Raw genomic sequence first — 12,639 nt, 5'->3', positions numbered from 1 at the left:
GGATGCTGCCTGTGCAATATAGACACCCTCGGTTTAAGCACGGCTTATAAACAAAACCCCTCAATGTACAAATTGTACAAGGCCTCCCTTACAGAATTATCAGTCATTAAATTCCCAGGCTCTGAGTTTAAAAAATAGGATTTAATCTATTCAGGTTGGTTGATTCCCATTTTCCCAACAATTTCATTCACCAACGTTTCTGTGGGTGACAACTGTGCTTGTGTCCGTGAGGGATTCGGAGAAGGATAGAATCTGGCCCCCAAAGACCTCTGCAAGCTCATGAGCCCCACTTGCTGCTCTCTGCCTGGAACAGCCTTCCTGCCACCTCTTCACCTGGCTCTCTCTTCTTTAACCTTTGAGACTCAGGGGCTGTGTCCACAGACCTTTTGCTGATGTCCCAAGTCAAGAAGAAGGCCCTTCCTTGGGTTGCCCCGGCATTGTGCTCAGGTGACTCAGCCCCCGAGTTGCTTCTTCACTTGTCTGCTTCTCTTCTAGACTGTGAACCTCTCAAGGGCCGGAGCTGAGTGGCCATCAGTGTTCCCAGCACCCAGTCCAGAGTGGGTGCTTGCAAGCTCACAGTTGAAGGCCTGAGTAGCTTGCAGGCTGACTTTGGTGTTTACGGCCCACAGGCAGAGCCTCTGGAGTCCACCTGAGGTGTCTCTGATGAGACACTCCCTTCCTGAGGCCAGGAGGGCCACACTAAAGGCAGCTCTCTCAGTCCTCACCAGCCCTCGGCTCCTCCCTCAGGGCTGTGACTACTCCTTAGAAAGGAGCACTCAAAGGAGGCCCTAGAAGGAGGTGATGGGACCCACTCCCCAGGGCACCTCCTTGAAGATCAGGAGAGCCTTGCCTGGCATTCAGGGCCCTGTTCTACTGAACCCGAGTGTCCCTCGAGGGCTCACTTTCTGTGCGACCAGGTAGACTTTCCAAAACCTCTCACTGTTCTGTTCAGCCTCATCCCTCATCTCTTTACTTCTTCTGTTCCTACCACCTGGAATGCCTTCCCCTGCTTCTCTTTCCTTTGCCAGTTATGGCCTGTTCTTCTAGGCGCTTCCTCCAGACCCGCCACAGACCGAGTCTGAATGTCTTTACTAAGGCTCTGCCCTCAGGGAATTACAGCTGGCCTCGAATTTTCCACTAAATATTTTCCGGGTGTGAGTTTGCACTCTCCCCTGAGAGTGATCTGGGAGCTGGCCAAGCTGGACTTCCTCCAGAGTAGTGGCCAGGAAGAATGGGGCAGCTCCCAACCCCTGGAGTGAGATAAGCAGCTGGACCCCAACACTTCACTGGGGCTATTTTTAGCAGCTGGTTCCCGGCAGGCCTGGCCTGGTTCAGGCCTGGAGGGAGAACAATGGGCCATTGAGCCTTATCCAGCCCTAAGCCCTGTGAGGCCGAGTGGAAGGTAACGACAATGTGTATGTTGAGGATGGAGGGCCGTGCTCAGAGGCAGGGGACTGAGGTTGCTTGCTCCCCATGTTGACCAGCAGGAAAAGCTTCTATCATGAGCTTTTTGTTAGATTTCCTGTGGGGCTAGGTGCTGGGCTGGCTGGGCGATTCCAGAAGCTTGGACTCAGTAGAAGCACCATCACCACTGCCACCATTTTTTAGAGCTTTTTCTGTGGGCCAGACCCATGTCCTGTCTCATATTTGTCAGTCTCATTGTACAGATGTGGAAACTAAGGCCCCAGCTCAGAGAGGTCAGGAACTTGCTCACACACACACACAGCAAGCAAGAGGAGCCATCAGGATTCAACCTAGATCCTCCGTCTCCTTCCAGAGGGCAAAACACTGTAGAACCTTCCTACCCCTGAGAGAGGCTTCCCCTCTCAGGTCTTCCTGGTCTCTCCTCTCTAATGGCTCTGACTTCATGAATGACCTTGGGCATGTCAGTGGCCTTCCCTGAGCCTCAGTTCATTCATCTGTAAAGTGGAGGGGAGCCTTTCTTTCAGGGCTGCTGAAGGTGGAACCAGAGGCCAGGCACGATGGCCCATCACAGATGGGGCAGGGGATGGAGTGAGGAGGGGATGTGTACCATTGAGTCTCCTCCCTTCCCAGCGTTTGATAACTTAACGAGCCCATGAACCAAATTCTGTTCATCCCGGAAGGTGTTCACCCAGGCAATGCTCTCTGAACCTCTCGGGGTGTGGTGGGCCCAAAGCTCCGGGAATGAGCAGGTCAGATCTGCCCAGTGCGTTTGGGGAATTCATAGCCTGAAAGGGAGACAGGCCCATAAACAGGTGACGATATCGCAATGGGAGAGGTACACAAAAACATCTGTATTAGCTTTCTGGGGCTACCATAACAGAGTGCCACAGACTGGGTGGCTTAAACAACAGAAATGCATTTTCTCACAGTTCTGGGGGCTGGAAGTCTAAGACCAAGGTGTTAGCAGGCTGGTTTCTCCTGAGCCCTCTTTCCTTGGCTTGCAGGTGGCCTCCTTCTTCCAATGTCTTTATATCGTCTTCCGTCTGTGCACATTTGTGTCTAAGTTTCCTCTTCTTATAAGGACACCAGCCCCATGAGATTTGGGCCCACCCATATGACCTCTAACTTAATCTTTAGAGGCCCTATCTCCAAATGTAGTCACATTTTGAAGTACAGGAGGTTAGGACCTTAATATATGAATTCGGGGGGCACAATTTAGTTCAGAACAACAGCTATTTAAAATAACTGACAGCAGCTGCTTTTGCTTGTTCGCTGAGAGTGACTCTTTCTCAGGTGAGGCTGGCAGTTCTGAGTCTCCCAGGAGTCAGCCAGAGTTCCTACCAGAACATGAGGAGGGGGAGGGGTTTCCAGAACACTCTTAGAGGTCAGATCCCCCTACCCCAGCTGGTGAGAGATTATATGGGTGAGGGCGGTTGACGAATTCCTAAGAATTGCGCTGTACGACTCTTAACATGAACTTATTTTGTGCTCAGCACTGAAATTGCTCTCTGCCATCTCCAGAATGTCAGTAAACTCTGTTATCCAAATTGATTCTGCATTGCAAGCCTTTTGGGATAAGGCAAGGGTAGGATGTCTTCAGAATGGAGCCCCATGGGCCACTGGCGCAGAGGGAAGCTATAGGGGTTAAGAAGGAAGTGCCTGGTGGCATTAATGATCACATAGGAACTGGGGAGAGAACATGCGAGGCCTGAGAATGGGGACTGGAGTTACCTCATCCAGACAGGACAACAATGACAGGAAAATCTGGGGATGCCAGGCAGCCCTACTTGGGAAGAGGGCACCTACACTGGCCCGGAGGGGTAGGTATCAAGGCAGGCTTCCTGGAGGAGGTGAAGATTAAGGGGGCTCTTAGATCGCTAGAGGGCAATGGCATTCTAGGCAAAGGATCCTGCTGGACCTTGGTGTCTCTGCAGACTCTGGCTCATGGCTTCCTGAGCAATTTCCTGTGTGCTAGGCCCCAAACTAGGCTCTTCCCATAGGTAATGAAAGTATGTGGCAGTGCGGGACTGGCTATAGCTGTTTTGAGGGGCGCAAGGTGAAGAGAGGTGCAGGAGAGAGCATGGGGGTCCTGGCCAGGCTGCGAGGGGCCTGGAAAGCTCAGGCGCAGACTAAGAGCTCAATGCCTAGAGTGTAGAGCGGAGGGGCTTAGGGCAGGGAAGGCTCAGGTAAGGTGACCTGGGGACAGAACTGCCTGATGGCATTTACAGGTCTAGGGGTAGACACAGAGCAGTGAATGGGACCATGGAACTCAGTGAAAGGCAACTGAGAGGTCACAGAGGGTTGGTGTGGCCGCCAGGAGACATCTTGACGAATGGCCCGCTGGTTCCAGGGAGGGCTTGATGGTGGCTTTCCAAGAACTGTTGTTTCTTTCTGCCCTGCAGCTTCTGCTGGGGCCAAGAGGGGAGGGGCCTGGGGCAATCGAACCTTGCTTGTCACTTGTGCTGACCAGAGCAGCCAGGGATGGGAACAAGACATACGTCCATTAAGCGCCTCCCTCATGTCAGGCCTGTGCCAAGTTCTCCACACACCAGCACATGATGTCTTAATTGTCCCAAGAGGTGGATGTCATTATCCCCATTTTACAGAGAAGGCTCAGGGAAGAAAAACCTGTCTCCAGGCTGGGAAAACCATGAATCTTCATCTTTCCACTAGAAAAGCCCATCCCCCAGAAGCTCTCCTTGGCCTGAGTTGGCTGCCACAATTTCCAAGAAGTAGGGAGTGAGCCTCTAGCAGCCCTTGCAGCCTGGGGATAAAGAGGATACATTGGTAAGAGGGAGCCTGGCTCAGCTGAGCTGCCAGAGAATGACGAAGAACTGGTCAGGGGACAAGCCTGCATTCCTGCTGTGTCCAGCTCCGTCCAGGCAGGGCTTGCATCCTTGCAGACAGAAAAGAGGAGGCAACGCCGCTCATGGAGCTAAAACCTTACAAGCCCGACTTTCCTGCTTGATCTGCAAAGCCAAGAGGCTGCCCTCCTGACTCCAGGGACTTCCCCTCTTTATGTGGCTGCCAGGGTCCTCCTTTCACCTCTGTCTCCTCTCTGAGCCTGTTTCCTCTTCTGAAAAAATGGGGCAATGATTCCGCCTTGATGGATGGGTTTGAGAGGGAAGCAAGGCCATGCTTGGAGAGAGCCCAGGGCCCTGGGTGCTGACTCTAGGCACTGTGACTAGGTCTGCTGTGGTCTTTGCTGTTGTCACAGCCTTTGCTTGCTACCTCTTTGGCAGTGAAGGCCATTTGGCCATGGATAGGAGGAAGGGGCTCTGGCTTCTCTGAACTTTAGCTTTGTTGCCCGCAGCTCTCTGGGCTGGGGATTTTAGGCCTGGTTGTCATCAGAGACAAAGTCTAGTTCTGACATTAGGGGCAGTGTCTGGTGGGGAGCAAGTTCGTGCAATGGCTTCTTTCCCTTTAACTACCTTCTTTATCCATCTTGATTTCCCTAACAAATTGCCCCGGAAAGATCTCAGAAAGGTGCTACTTTGCACGAAGTGCGGTGGGAAGCAGGGACACCCTCCCTGACACAACCGCCCCTCTAGAAATGGTCCAGCCTGATTACAGCATTCACACACTGCGCAAATCAAACACACGCAACTTACACATACACATACCCTACCCTACACAGAGCACATAGCAAACACACACACACACACACACACACACACACAACACAAACCATACCACAAGTACACACGATACACATGAACATGCAAACACACAACACATACACATAGACACACTCCATCACACATCACACATACAGACCATATTCACATACATAACACGGATTTACACACACACACACACACACACACACACACACCCCAGAACTCTGGTGCATTTTGCACCTTTCAATTGAGAAAACGCATTTCAACAAACCTCTAGGAGTTCAGTGATGCTCGAAATGATTTGGTATTTTGTTCATCCCAATAGTATCTTCAGACAGTTGAAAACTAGGCACTCAAAGATACAGCAAACACATTTTTTATTCTGGTCCCAGACAATGCCCAGGTCTTATGGATCCAGGGACCCCAGTGGGAATGCTGCACAACCCAGGACTTGGGTGCAAAAGTGGAGACCCTCTGGTTTGAAGCACCATTCAGTGACCTCCTTCCAGGCACTTTGGGTGCCAAGTTTCTTTTGCTTCTCCACTGTCCTTTATCCAGTGCATGGCTTCCCTCTCCCTGAATCACAGACCTGAGGTTGTGTGCGTGAATCTGGGCGCTGCAGCATGTGTGTGCATTTGGGGTTCCCTGTGTGTTGGGGAGGGAGGCGGGCATCAGGCCGGCGGCCTGCCCTGCCATATCTATGAGCTCATAAACTGCTGTCCTGAAGGGTCCTCCTGCAGAGAAACTTCCCTGCTGGCTCCGCCCAGTAGGGAGAGCAGATGGAAAATTGGAGCAAGCCCTCGTCTCCGGTCAGGAAAGAAAATATTCTTTTTTTCCCCTTCTCTCTAAAAATATGCTCAGGGTTTTTTTGAGCCTCGATGCAATAAAAACCAGCTGTGGCTCAAAAGTCCCCCCTCTCCCTCACCCCCGTCTTTGCACAGGGAGAAAACAAATAAAAACAGCCTTGGAGGCAGGCACCCGACCCGACTCCAGAACCTCTGACTTAGAATTATGTCCTAAATGGGCACCAAACATTCCTTATTTGTTTGTCCTGGTATGGGCTCAGGGCACCAAGGGTCGCTTGCTCTTAATTCTTGGTGCTGAGGATGACAAAGTGACCAAAGATGTATATGACTTCAACCCCGCCTCCAGGTACTTCCCCATCTCCTGGGGCAGACAGATGGGCACTTGAGGTACCTAGAGTCAACCTACAGGACTCCTCTGGTAGCCTAGAAGAAAGAGAGGCCATGTCCAATTTGGGGAGCAGGACGGCTTCTCGGAGCAGGTGACACTTGAATGGCCTTAGAGGGAGGAGAAAGGGAAGGGTGTTCTAGGAGAAATCAGTTTCAATAAAAACTTAAAGATGGGACACTGCTTACTGTGAGTCCATTTAAGAGGAAGCTGCATTTTCTAACTGAACTTTCTGGTACTTTGGTCCATCCCCGTAGCATGAGCCCCTCTGGAGGAGAGTGTGGACAGGTGCCCGGGATTTGGAGTCAGGAGATCCGAATTCTAGTTCTGACTCTGCTGTAGACTAATGTGGCCTTGAGTAGATCACTGTCCTTCCTAGGCCTCTAGTTTCCCACCTGTTAAAAAGGACCATGAAGTCTTTTCTGTTGCCAGGAATGTCAGTGCTGGGTAGGCTCATGATGCCCTGATGGACAGATGGGGAGGAAGATGGACCCCAGAGGGGGTGTTTGTCTTTTCGTCTTCTGCTTATTTTCCCTAGCATAATGTCCTCAAGTTTCATTCATGTTGCAGCATGCATCAGAATTTTCTTCCTTTTTAAGGCCAAATGATATTCCGCTGTGTATATATACCACATTTTGCTTATCTATCCATCTAGTAACAAACGTTTGGGTTGCTTCCACATTTTGGCTACTGCGAATAATGCTGTAATGAACACGGGTGTACAAATATCTCTTCAAGACCCTGCTTTCCATTCTTTTAGATATATACTCAGAAGTGGAATCACTGGATCACACTGTAGTTCTATTTTTAAATTTTTGAGAAACTACCATACTGTTTTCCATAGCAGCTGTACCATTTTACAATCTCGCCAACAGTGCACAAAGAGTCTGATTTCCCCACATTCTCTCCAGGACTTGTTATTTTCTGTTTTATTTGGTAGTGGCCATCCTAATGGGTGTGAAGTGCTATCTCACTGTGGTTTTGATTTACATTTCTATAATGATTAGTGATGTGGAGTATTTTTTCATGCATTTTTACGACATCTCGGACAGGGTGGCCACTTTCTTCTCCTTTCAGCCCCTAACTCTGGCTCCCTGTGTCTGGAGAGGCCCCCTTTGTGCACCTGCACCCCTGAGGCCCTTCAAGACTTGACCTCGACAGTCACAGGATCTTGGATTCTCACAATGTGAAGGGCTCCTAGCATTCTCCAGGTCCAGCCTCTCATCATGGAGATGGGAGGACCACAGTCCAGAGAAGTCCAGGGCTGTCCTGAGCTGCGTGAAGGTGCTGGATGCTGGCGCTGCCAGTGGTTGGCACACTCTGATCTTCGAGCCCTTTCTTCCCACTGCTTCCCTGGAGCTCTGCTCTGCAACCACTCGCTTGCATTTCTGCAAAGTGATGTCATCTTCAGATAATGATTTTTCCATTCGTGGTGGAGCAGGAGATCCAGATATTGCGCTTTGGGGGAGGGGCTCAGGAGAGCTGATTGCCCACCCCTCAAGCATAGGGAGCTGGGTAGCCCCCCCCCCCACTCCTGACATCCCCATCTGAGGTACAGAAGTCAGGCCCATTGCCTCAGGCCTCCTGGTTTCCCGAGCCATGAATGAAGAAAACTTGCGAGGGCTCCAGAGAGGAGCCTCTCCACTTCTTCCTTATGCAGATGGGAATCTGAGGCCCAGAGAGCAGGGCCTTGCCTGAACTCACACAGCATTTAGAGGCAAAACTTGGACTCATACCCAGACTCCTAACCTCGTGGGCTACTCGTCCATAGCTCAGGGTCTCTCAACCTCAGCACTGTTGACATTTTAGGCAAGGGGGCTTTGTCATGAGGTGCTGTCCTGTGCATTGTAATATGTTCAGCAGCATCCCTGGCCACCACTCACTGGATGCCAGCAGCACCTCCTGAGTCGTGACAACCAAAAACACACCCGGCTATTGCCAAATGCCCCCTCCCACCCCCAGGAGACAGTATATTTATCTCCCTTGAGAACCACTGCCATAATTGCAGAACTTGGCAGAAATCGCATACCCACCACCCTCCATTTTTAGATGTGTTTTTGGGTGGGGGAAAGAGGAGAGGCTGGGAAAAATTCCTTTGTCCGCAGGAAGAAAGTAACCCTCCACCTTCTGAGCCTTTAGTCACGGCTATGGGCAAGAGAGGGTTCTTGAATCTGAAGCCCAAAGGTGCTTTGTCTGAGGACTCGACTCCATGCCCCACCAACACCTTCAGGATGTCAGGACAGCCCTGAAGGGGGCTGCGAGGAGCTGGCGGGAGTTCAGGACCAACTCCCGGCTAGAAACACTGCTTCCTCCGACCACTTTTCTTGGAGCAAACCTGCTGATTTATTTTCTTGGGGGAAATAAAAATAAATGCTGGCTTTCGTAATCTCAGCCCCAACCCCATCTGGAAAAACCAGGCTCACACAGCTTGGCAACCGGGGTGTTCGGGGCTGTGTATGGTGGAACCTGGAGTCATCATGGGTGCTCGAACATCAGAGCAGGCACGGCCTACATTTCCTTTCCTGTTACAAGGTTCCTTGGAATGCAAGCAGCCCCAGGAGGCAGTCCGTGGGTGGGCAGCGGAATGTGGTGGAAAGAAGCCCTGGGCAGGCCAGAGGCCAGCTCAACTTCTGACTCTTTGCATGACTTTGAGTCATTGCTCTTTTCTCGCTGGGCCTCAACTTCCCCATCTGTGAAGTGGGAGGAGCAGTTTTCTTTGAACCACATACATCGAAATTTCTTAAGGAATGTGTTTAAAGTGCATATTCTTGATTCCTCCTCCAGATGTCCTAATGTGGTTTATGAGCATCCATGTAATTTAGATGTGCTTAACTTTTGGGATCCATTGCCCCAAGGACCCAGAATTTTCCCTCCAGGCTTCAAGTTTGAACAACACTACAGTTCTGCAGGGTTGCCATTTCTGCCTCATAACCAGTATGAGGGTCACTCCTGAGGCGAGAGGGTAAAAGTCATGTGGTGGGTCTGGACAGGGCATTGCTCCTGAAAATGATCTGCTATCAAGCCCCTGGCAAATTCCCTGAGGTCTTCAATCCAACTGAAGTCGCTGTTAAAGCACTTTATTCCTGCAGCGATGAAACTCTAGCAGCTAGTTACAGATTCTGGTTTCAAAATTGTGCCATTTATTATTTTGGTTGGATTGGCTTGTAAACCCTTGTGTGGTCATACATCATTTATAACTGCATTATTCCACAAGAATGCATTTTCCAGATGAGGTCTATTCCTTCTGTGAAAAAACTAGAAAAAAAATTTCTTTCCTTTTATATGAAGTGGAAGTCTTTTACAATGTATACCTATTTATGTCGTCCTAAACGAAGGTCAGGGAACATAATTTTACTAATTCCTGATGACCAAGGGCTGTCACTGTGAGCCTCAACTATTGTAGGCATGCTACTTTTAGAGATTCCTAAATTGTATTATCACTGTGCTTGGGGGACACTAAGTGTCCCCCAATATGCCAAATCTTTGTGTTTGTTTCTTAAAGTTTCGTTTTGATTTTATTTTTATTTTTTCTTTATATAGCGCTTCCGTAGTTGCTTCTTACCAATATCATGACAACGCCCCCTAGTGGAAAACAAATAACCCATGTGTATTAGAATTGTTTGTAGTATAAGAGTTAATAAACAATGAATGAGAAGATCCCCTAATAAGTTAGAGGCACGGACCTTTTACTTTTATTTTGGCAGCTGGGAGTAGGAGGTAGTTCTCCCGCCTCCTCCCTCTAATTTGAAGCCTAATTCCAGATGCCTTTGATAGCTTTCTGGAAAATGAGGAATTAGTGTAGATAACTTTTTCCATGTAACTAATTTACATTCCAGGTGGATTTGTTTTGTGTCTGCATTACAGATGTCGTCATTTCCTCCTCATCCACACACTCTTCTTGGAGAAGCTGCTCCGCCCCTGGCCCCTGACACAGGACCCAGCTCATAGGCCACCTGATTCTACCACTCGGGCCAATCAGATTCTCTGGCCAGAAAATTTGCACCTGGGATTTAGAACTGAAAAAGTTACCTGCGTGGAGCTGAACTTGAAGGCCATGTGACTCAGGGGCTGAGACCACCGTAAGGAGCCACCCTCATGGGTCATGAGTAAGCCCAGAATGAGCTCAGAAGCCAGGCTGTGGAGCCTCCCTGGGCAGAGATCCAGGTGTGGGGGAGGGGTCAGGGGTGGGGAGGCAGGAGACGCAAGGGTGCCAAGCCCCTGGTCAAGCCACAGAAAATCAGGGCAAGGAAAGCTCTGAAAGAGCCCCGACTTCTCCCTACAGTTGGGAGACTGCGATCCTGGGAGGGGCAGAAACTGACCCCAGATCATCCACAGAGGAAGCGACTTAACTGGACCCGAACTCTGCCACGCTTCCGATCCAGGCACCTGGCTCAGAGGATGGACAGACCATGTCTCCGCTCTCTCATCTGCCACATTCTCTTCCGCTGGGAATCTGAGGCCTAGGCAGATGCCATGGTATGGCATGACTTGCTCCCAACGTCTCCCTAACAGCTGGTCACAGCTCCTGCAATTCTACCAACTCCCATTTCCAGAAGCAGCCTTGGGCAGGGGAACACCATACGTCTTGTTCACAGGAGGAATTAAACAATGGGTTAAAAAATCCAAGGTAAGGGCATCCACATTTATTGAATCCCCAGACAATTTATACTCATCACTTCCACACAGGAAAAAAAAAATTAGGCTCAGAGGGGCAAGATGACTTGTCCAAGGTCGCAAAGCAAGTCAGGAGCAGGGCTCAAATCTGCTTCCAGAGCCCAGTCTCCTTGCTCTACAGAGCGCAGGTGCTGAGTTCTGGAGCCAGGGATAAGCTGAGGAGGGGGACAGATACAAGATGACCGTGTGCCATGGAATCATTCATGGAGCAGAGTCTTGGCCTAGGAATTAGCGCCAACTCGCTCCGTCACCCTGGACTCCTTCCTGGGCCTCGATTTCCTCACCTTCAAAGGAAGGCTAGACTGGATGTTCTCTGCAATCCCAGAGAACTCTACAGGCTGAGGGTGGGGCTGGGCTCTGGAGCCTGAAGCAGGAGGACCTTGGGTCTGTCCACCCAGGGTTCAGATTCCAAGTGACCAGACAGTAAGAGCAGGGACTCTGGGGCTCAAGTGCCAGGCTTCGAATCCTCCTGCTCCATTCAATACTACCGCATGGGCTCTAGCCTTGGTTTCCTCATTTACAAAATGGGGATAATAGTATCTAGCCCATAGTGAAGGATTAAATAAGTTAATTCATGTAAATGCCTGGCACTAGTAAATGCTCAGTGCATGTTGATTATTGCTTCCATCCCCCATGCCCTGTGGTAGCCCTTGGGGGTGAGAAGGTTTAAGCTTCTAGTCCTGCGGATATCTCCTCCCAGATACGAGGCAGCCCTGGGATCCAGCAGCTGGTCCCTGCAGGCCTATTTCCTGATCGGAGTGAGTCCATGATCACTCAGACATGACACATGGCCTGGCCACCCCCACGGTGACCGCAGGCGGCCAGTCCTGGGCTAAAAATACCACTTTCATGAATGGAGCCAGGAGGGCCATTCTGGGACCCACAATTAGTGTTTGTGTTAAAACTGAATCTCTGGCTCTCCACCCCTTGGTACCTCCCCTTCTGTGCTGCTACTTTGGGGAGACTCACTCAGGACCGGGGGGATTGTGCGTGGTGGGGGAGGCGCCGAGGAGGGGTAGAGTGTGCTGATGGCTCCTTTAACAAATAAGGAACCAGCAGACTGTCCCCCAATTCCCCTATAACTCTGAGAGGTAGGAATAAAGTTCTCTCTTCATGTGGAGGAAGTAGAAGTTTTCAGAGTTCACATCCAGAGGGTATTCAATCAAATTTTGGCTCTGGATCTGTGTCCCATGCCAAAGTGTCTTTCCCTCCACCTGCAGCTGCCATGGGACAGACCATTGTGGAGGGACGCTGACTGGGGTGCGAGGCTGGCCTGAGCAGGCTTTCTTCTTTCCCTGAGACCCAGAGGTGTGGTCATCTTATGAGGCTCAGGAATAGAAAGGAGGGTCCAGCTCAGGGAGCAGTAGAACCAGAGCTGAAGCTGAACTGGAGATACCCCAATGGGGCATGAGGTGAAGGACCACGTCTGGGGTGGGCAGGCAGAGCAGCAGGACCAAGGTGTCAGGAAGCCAAGGCAGGCAATAGTCTCGGGGGGCCCACCAGCCTGCTACCAACTGGAGCCTCCAATATTCTTCCTTCTGCGGCATCTGTGGGATGTGACCTGGGTTCAGCTGGTAGGTGGGGAGGCAGTTAGTGGCAGGGCAGAAGGTCAAGAGGGGTCAAGCCTGGCCATGTCACTGCCCGGATAAATCCCTTCCAGGGCTCCTTAGTGCTTAGGTGTCTGTCTTCAGCCAGACTGTGAGCTCTCTAAAGGCTGTATGCTTTGAAA

General features: G+C 50.6%; 1 long non-coding RNA gene across 2 annotated transcripts; it reads left to right on the top strand.

Moving 5' to 3' along the window:
• Window positions 1–748: 748 nt before the first annotated feature.
• On the top strand, window positions 749–11,598 carry LOC118600420. 2 transcript variants are annotated; one of them, XR_004950078.1, is made up of 3 exons: window positions 749–917; window positions 10,101–10,315; window positions 10,519–11,598. It is a non-coding gene; the product is annotated as an uncharacterized LOC118600420 (long non-coding RNA). The 2 variants fall into 2 exon arrangements; XR_004950077.1 differs by having other exon boundaries at window positions 10,101–10,400.
• Window positions 11,599–12,639: the final 1,041 nt, after the last annotated feature.

Source organism: Rousettus aegyptiacus, unplaced genomic scaffold (genome assembly GCF_014176215.1).
Source record: "Rousettus aegyptiacus isolate mRouAeg1 unplaced genomic scaffold, mRouAeg1.p scaffold_m13_p_3, whole genome shotgun sequence".
Taxonomy (NCBI): domain Eukaryota; kingdom Metazoa; phylum Chordata; class Mammalia; order Chiroptera; family Pteropodidae; genus Rousettus; species Rousettus aegyptiacus.
Note: the sequence above shows the minus strand (reverse complement) of the source record. Positions and strands in the feature narration are given on the sequence as shown.